Below are 8,171 nucleotides of genomic sequence, written 5' to 3'. Positions count from 1 at the left end.
GATTGTTGACCACTATGGGACACGCTTTGACCTGTTAACATAGCATTTTTGAAATCTACGCACAAAATTGGTCTAGATGAAGTAGATTTAAAAAGTATATGTATAGGGTGCATGGTAACCCCCCTTTCCGACTCAACTAAGTCCATTGGCCATTATCCCACATGATGACGCGTCTTACAGATGAAAAGACTATAACTTCTTGCGAAATTAGAGTACACTATGCCACTGAATTGAAAATTGATGCTCTAAAAGGTTTCCTCCATTAATTACAATCTTGGTATGACAAACAATGTATATATAATGGACCTACTGTTGAAAAGATTATGAGTTCTAAATCATCTTTGACTTGCACAAATCTCAAATGAGTAGTGGATTTCAATTTATCATTGAATCTGTTTTTTTTTTTTAGTTGCCCATCTGTTTTTATTAAAGAAAAAAAGATGGCCCTGAAACATCAACCTTTTTCTATTTGTCTATTAAATGAAGATGAAATCGTTCAGTGTGTATAAGATTGCCAAATATTAATTTCGACATCAAAAGAGAAGTTTTAGAAAAAGAAAAGACAGATTCTAAATAAAAGGTGTGGATTGGACACTCATGGCTATCCCAGATTTTTCTCTGCTCTTCTTACTGTAATCCTAACACAAAGTGGTCACAAAATTTTGATTTAGAAAGCCACTTGTAAAGTGAAGAATTCAAGTTTTACATATGGGGGAACTATATTCAGCAATTTAGATCAATATTTCTTTGTATTAGCTAACTGAACATTTGCATAAATATAATAAAAGATAGGAAGCGGCCATGCATGAGAAAAGATCTCCTCGTTCGGAGATTTTTGGGCAGTGAAAATGTGAGGAGCAAACTCTAAGTCAAATACCAAGGAGAGTTTGTGCAAAGTCACATAAAGCTTCCAAATTTCTTCACATATTATTGAAAAATAGTAATTTGGGGGCTGTCCACAATTGTGCATTAGATATCTCGATTGATATAACTTTGGGACAATTTCACATGGCTGAAGAGCAAGTCTCAGATTTATTGAAACCTAAAGGGTGCCTTGTACAAAATTGTGATGAGATCTGTAGGGAGAGAGAAAAATACAAATGGGATAAGAACGCTTTTATGAACACAGGTGTATTTCTTTTATATAGCTTTATAACTGTAAAGATTACAAATGAAAAAATAAAGAGCAATCTTTAATTCTATTCCATAAGGAGGCAGAAATGCTGCTTTTGAATAGCATTATGATCCCTCCCCCTCCCTCCCCCCCCCCTCCCCTCGGCTCCCCCTCAAACGAGAAAATGAAAGGGAGGCAGAATTCACTCCAGTGCACATGGTGCAGGTATCATGCCTCGGTGAATGCAGCACTTTGCCTACTAAAATGCCCGCAGATTATAAAAATGTCAACAGATTATAAAAATGTCAACCGTGAGTCCCTGTAGCGTATTCAAAGAGAGGCATAAGTCCCTGTTGTGTATTCATAGGGAGGCAGAATTCACTCCATCTCGTGACGATTCATGCAGCATTTTGCTTACTAAAATGGCTGCCGTAAAGCTCGCGCAACTATTGGTAGCAATACAGTAGCCACTTGGAACCTAATCCGCGCAGCGTGGAACTCTTTTGACAGTCCCTGACGAAGATCACGTGCACGCTATTACAACGTAGTAGCCTGTACGTACAAAATCCGCCGCTGTACAGTATCTGCCGTAACTAATCGCGGCAGATTTCAGCCCATGTCGGAACGATAACTGCCGATTGAAACGATAACTGCCGGCGGATACTGTTTTAGAACAAAAAACGCCGCGGAACGCTATCTGCCGCTACACCGGCCGGCCTTTCTTGTGTGCATAACATATTATATGGCGTACGTATACAGTACTCTTATACGTACAGTACTTATAATGTGCGGGATTTCCGAGTGCTTGACTCTCTCGAGCGAGTGCTACATGTAGCTGACTGGTATTGACCCACAAAGGTAAGTTAAAATTGCTGTTAGTTTTCGACCCATTTTATAAAACATATGATGCACAGGATTATTTCGTGGCGTTAGTGGAGATGCAGCCCACTCTCCGGTATTTACAATGTAGTGCAACATGTACTCGGCTTCGCCTCGTGCATGTTTCACAATTGTAAATACCCTCGAATGCGCTACATCTCCACTAACGCACTCTATCCTGTGCATCATTTGTATATTAATGTACATTATAAAATGGGTTCAAGAATGTAGCCAATAGGAAGCGCTGAAATGAGACACACCTCCTTCCTTTACTTCAGTACAATTGCACTGCCTGTAATCCTATGGTAGATTGCCGATCGTCTGTGCGCGCGGCGGCTCCTTTGATGAATTGCATGCATACGCGCTGTCAATCCTGTAAACAACTTCTAGTTCGCTGCCGGCCGGCCGGCCTGTCTTCCCTTGTGCATAACATGTGTGGCGTACGTACGTATACTCTACTATACGTACACTTTGTACAGTACAGTAGACCAAGCGTTATGGGACCGGACGCGTACATGGAGTCACTTTGAAGAGCAAATCCAACGATTAAGCAGGTTAATTCTCACGCCGTTTTCAGAGTATGTTGTCTAGTAGGCCTATATGAGGAGTCTATATCAAGTCTTTAAGGTAAAGGGTGCATATTCTATGTAAAATAAGTAAGTTTTCATGCGGGAACTTAGTGTCCGGAAACCCAATCCCCCATTATACTTATACTGTATGTGCGGGACTTCCGCGAGTGCGACGTGCGTAAATGTTTGGGACGAACATCTTCGGACGTCTTGGTCGACCCACAAAGGTACGTGAAAAACGCTGAAAAATTATGTTAGTTTTCGAATTTTCGACCCATTTTATAAAACAAATGATGCACAGGATTATTTCGTGGCGTTAGTGGAGGCGTAGCTCACTCTCTCGAGTGCACCACGCCTACACTAACACACTCTATCCTGTGCATCATTTGTATAATTATGCACCGTGCGATGATGCATTATTCATATCCTTGAGCATCCGTAACGTTGACGTCATTGTTCACGCATGCGTAGATGCGGACTAATGGATATACACATTCAAAATGGCAGCAAGGATCTCCACTAGGGCAGGCCGCTTATTACTCCTAAAAAATGTGCAAAAATTTTGCAGTTTCCAGATAAATTGGTGAGAAGAAGCAAGTCGATTGGTTAATATATATTTCATTTCTGCGAGGTAGCCGCCAGGACCGCACCATACGGCGTGGTCCCCGGGGCTACTGTCAGGGAAAACTTATTGCGCTACTTTACTCTAATTGACCACGTAAATAACACAGCGTGAAGATTTTCCTTTGAGTTCAAAATGCAATAAACAAAAATTTAATTCCTCTGCGGTTTCTATGTTTTCTGACAACTCTCATCATTATAATTCAACATAAATGAATTATCTGCTTATATACTTTGAAATCGAATATTCCACTGGATTCATTAAATTAAATCAAACTCATCAAAGTCCCTGTTGCAATTACAGTACACTTACACAACCGCCTACGGAGCTCCTGTTACTACCAACTGTCAGGCGTTATCTCGCCGAGTTCAATGTCCTATGACGTCGCAATCGCTAGGGTGCGGCGTCGGTGTCGACGTCGACCAGTCGGGCCCGGTCAGTGATGACAGCGTCTGTTGACGACCGTGACTGAGTCGTCGGGCAGCGGCTGGTCCCGGACTCAGCTTGTACATGCTGTAGTAATGCGGCTGTCTCAGGTCGTAGCACTGCGGCTGCCTCAGCTCGTAGCACTGCGGCTGTCTCAGCTCGCAGCTATGCGGCTGCCTCAGCTCGTAGCTATGCGGCTGTCTCAGCTCGTAGCTATGCGGCTGTCTCAGTTCGTAGCTATGCGGCTGCCTCAGCTCGTAGCTATGCGGCTGTCTCAGCTCGTAGCTATGCGGCTGTCTCAGCTCGTAGCATTGCGGCTGCCTCAGCTCGTAGCTATGCGGCTGTCTCAGCTCGTAGCTATGTGGCTGCCTCAGCTCGTAGCTATGCGGCTGTCTCAGCTCGTAGCACTGCGGCTGCCTCAGCTCGTAGCAATATAATGATGCGGCTGTAAATTTACAATTAGCCATCACTAACACAATAATATCCATCCATATTAATACTGTTCTATCCTCACTTTGATGTTCCCCGACTACACGGCGACTATTCTGTGTCACACTCATAGCATCAATATCAAAATCTTCTTATCACATCAATATCAAAATCATCTTATAACATCAATATCAAAATCATCTTATAACCTCATGGCATTCGCGCCCTGTATACTGGCCAATATTTACTACCTATACTACGACTACAATTATTCCTTTAGGTTCACACCAAAAAACCATAATTCTCTACCTGGAGAATCTCTTCATCATAATTCATACTTCCGAATTTATAACCAATAATTACAATGTGTGCATAAACAATAACTGGACTTCTGGATTTACAGCTATAACAATATCAGATATACTTCTGTAAACTTAATGTCTTCCAATCTGACGTTCATGATTATGTCCTTTATTTCTGCACAAAAAATATAACCCTACTTTCTTCAACATATAAATTCATTCTCACCTTACACATCAAATCGTTCTCTTCGTACTAAAACATAATACAGTCAAACCTGTCTATAGCGGCCACCCAAGGGAAACGAAAAAAGTGGCCGTTATAGACAGGTGGCCGCTATAGACAGGTAATCCAACTTAATGTGCATTGCCTGTACATGTACATATATCATCGTTGGATACGTCGATAAGTATTTAATGTACATAATGTATGCGTAAGTATACACACGTGTATTTCATGGCATTGAACAATGCCGGTGTTATTGTTGCACAGTAGCATGTGTACAGTCGTGAAGAAAGCTTTACACTAGTGCATTATTATGACTGAATAAGTGATGAATGCAGCGGTGGCGATCACTGAACGTTGCCCATGAATGTCTGGCACGGCCACAAATCAGAAAAACATGCTAAATTACCGGCTCTGTGGCCGCTATAGACAGGTTAAAATCTACCGCGGGAAACAAAATTTGTGGCCGCTGGCCGCGTTAGACAGGTGGCCGCTATACACAGGGTCTCTAACAGGGCTTTTCTCTCGGGGGGATTTTTCAGTGGCCGCTGTAGACAGGTGGCCGCTATAGACAGGTGGCCGCTAAGGCAGGTTTGACTGTACTTTCAATTGATGCCGGGCGCCTCGTTTAACAGCGCCTCTATTGAGTCCCTTAAAAAATCTAACTGGGAAAAAATGACTGAAATCAGCATATAAACTCCACTTACAGTTATTTCTGCCCTTCACCCGCGCGGAGACCTGAGTTGCCGTCTGCTCTCGGAATTGTCATCCAGTGCCCCGTCTGCCAATTCCGCTCAGCAGCAGGAATACTTTAGCCTCGGAGTATCACAGGTTCAATTTCTCTCTCGCTTTCTCCCTCATAGCCTTTTAGCTTGGATCTCAGCGGAGCCTCATCTTGGGTTTCCTCCTATTTCGAAGTGGCTGGACCTTTTCCACTGGGCACAAACGGTCTTTCCACTCTCGCGTCGGATTAGCTTCTTATCTCCTATTCCTCCTTCACCGCTATTTAACTTCTCTCACGCTCCCTCTCTCGCCCTTAACCTTGCATACATTATCACTCTCCAATCAGTGCGATTCCCTTGATTTTGACCTTTCACTCCCATACCAATACAATATTAATTAACCCGTGATTTAACTACTCACTTTCACTTACATTATCTTCATTCAAATACCGGGGTGCGGCCCTTATTGATAACCAAATGAATCACAACAGCTCGCGGGAAACCCAGCCAAGCATTTCTTACCGTGCTGCGAGCAGGACGCAGCTTGCAAACCCTCGATCTCGCTAGCTGTTGGCCTAAAAATTCTTTCTACCTAGACAGTAGCCCACAGTAAACAAGAGGGTAGGAGAAAAGGAGGAAAAAAAAAAAAACCTTCCGTGCCGTTTACATTCTGACATCTACTATCAATAATAGATATATGAAGTACATCTAGTTATCTCGTTTGTTTTGTTTAGTAAATACTATTGATTTCTTGTATTTTGTTGAAATTATTGAAGCTCTTGAGTCTATAGAAAAAAAACCTCCATTTATTAGTTACTATCATTGGTTATATTACTTATCATAAAGCAACAACAACAACAACGAAAACAAACAAACAGACAAACAAAAAACATCCAGCGGTCGATGTCTTTCGTGTTGTTCTTAGACGTAAACGTTATCCTCAGGCATCAAAATGAATTTGGTTGTTCACCTGTCCTCGCATTCTTGACTTTCTGTGTCAGATTAATCTGAACAAGACCATATTACGAGCACCGTCAAAGAATGCAGAATATATTTCATGCAGCTTTCTTATTCTCTTCCTTAAGATATCTAGACTCAATCTTCTCCTTTCAAAATAAGCATCAAAAATGCATAATTTGTTTCTGTCTGCATTCTGGCTATTTATCTTTGCTTAGATCATAGATTGCGTAAAACCAATCACCAACGTCTTTATGATAAAATTTTTCTTTTAATGTCATTTGCGAAGACAAGAAGATCAAAGTAAAATATTAATCAAGACTTATTTGTATAGCTACACCTGTTCAAGTTGTACCTGTGGTTACATAGTTCACTGATAAAACTTTTGTGACGGGGAAGATGATGATTTAGAGATATAAAAATGGTTATTGATTTCTGTCCTAAACGAAATTGTCTTTGATTACACGATGTTTACTGGAGAGGAAGACTGTATATCAAATAAAGACCTCTTTATCGAAATGGATGAGTATGTATTATGTCTGCATGATGTCATACCGAGGTGCCACCGCATCTGCCAATGCCAATGATAGGAAAAGTAAGAAATCAATATAGTTCCCTCTATCGGGTGTCTGATTACTAGCTGACGAAGATTTGGAGGGAATATCGTGACGTACAGGCCAATGAAGCTGAGCCCAAACCTTCCAGTTTTTATGTTATGTGTACTAGTATATTATGATTAGTGTCTGTGTGTGTCTGTGTGTGTGTGTGTTTGTGTGTGTGTGTGTTTGTTTGTGTGTGTGTGTTGTTGTTGTTTTTTTTTTTGGGGGGGGTGTTCATTATGAGGAAAAAGTAGTATTCAATAGATTTGAAATCAAATTGCTTATAACAGACCTGTCTTTGAAATCTTTGTCGGAATTTGGCTAGCAACTATCTTAAGGACTTTCTATAATACCTGCCATCAGCAGTAGATATGAAGTAAAAATAAAGTTGTGATCAAACGCTTCTGACAAAATATCCAGTCAGCAGTTTACAAAGATCAATTAAGTAAAAAGTGTTGAAAATTTGTTTGTTCCAAAAGTACAACCTTCTTATAGCTCTTACTTAGTTCCACTGCTAACGATCTGACAAGGTTTAAAGTCATTTTTTTTTCTTTATCTCATTTGTTTTGCTGAGTAAATATTGTTGATTTCTTTTATTTTGTTGAAAGTATTGAAGCTCCTGAGTCTGTATATGAAAGGAACTTCCCCGTTAATTGGACATTATGATTATAAATTAAATGACTGAGCTTCAACCAACCTTGAATTGTAGAGGGCAAGCTTTCGTCCTGCTCCTGAGGACTTTCTCAAGCCTTATGCAGTGAAGTGTTGTCTTGCTGCCGTTGCCTGTCTTTATTAATCACTGGACTATTAATTAATTAATCAGTGATTAACAAAGACAGGCAACGGCAGCAAGACAACACTTCACTGCATAAGGCTTGAGAAAGTCCTCAGGAGCAGGACGAAAGCTTGCGCTCTACAATTCAAGGTTGGTTGAATCTCAATCATTTAATTTATCATCATCCCCAGCCGATGGAAGTTTTTAGTGACATGATTGATTATTATTATCATAAAACAGCAACAACAACTACCAACCCCCCCCCCCAACAAACACACACACACACACACACACACACACACACACACACACACACACACCAAAGAACATTTGTACAGCTGTCGATGTCTTTCATGTCGTTCATTCACGTTAACTCTATTCTCAGGAAACAAATGAATGAATTCGATTGTGCACCTGTCATCCGACTTTACCTTCAGTGTCAGATTAATCTGAATAACATCTTATAACAGGCATCCTCAAAGAAGGCAGATTATGATTCATCATACAGCGGTGCCACCGAGTCCACCTGGTCCTACCAGTGTGCCAATGTAGGA

This window comes from Diadema antillarum, unplaced genomic scaffold, assembly GCF_040938485.1.
Source record: "Diadema antillarum isolate AM-2024a unplaced genomic scaffold, OU_Dant_1.0 seq00000507_RagTag, whole genome shotgun sequence".
NCBI lineage: Eukaryota > Metazoa > Echinodermata > Echinoidea > Diadematoida > Diadematidae > Diadema > Diadema antillarum.
This window is presented reverse-complemented; position numbering follows the sequence as displayed.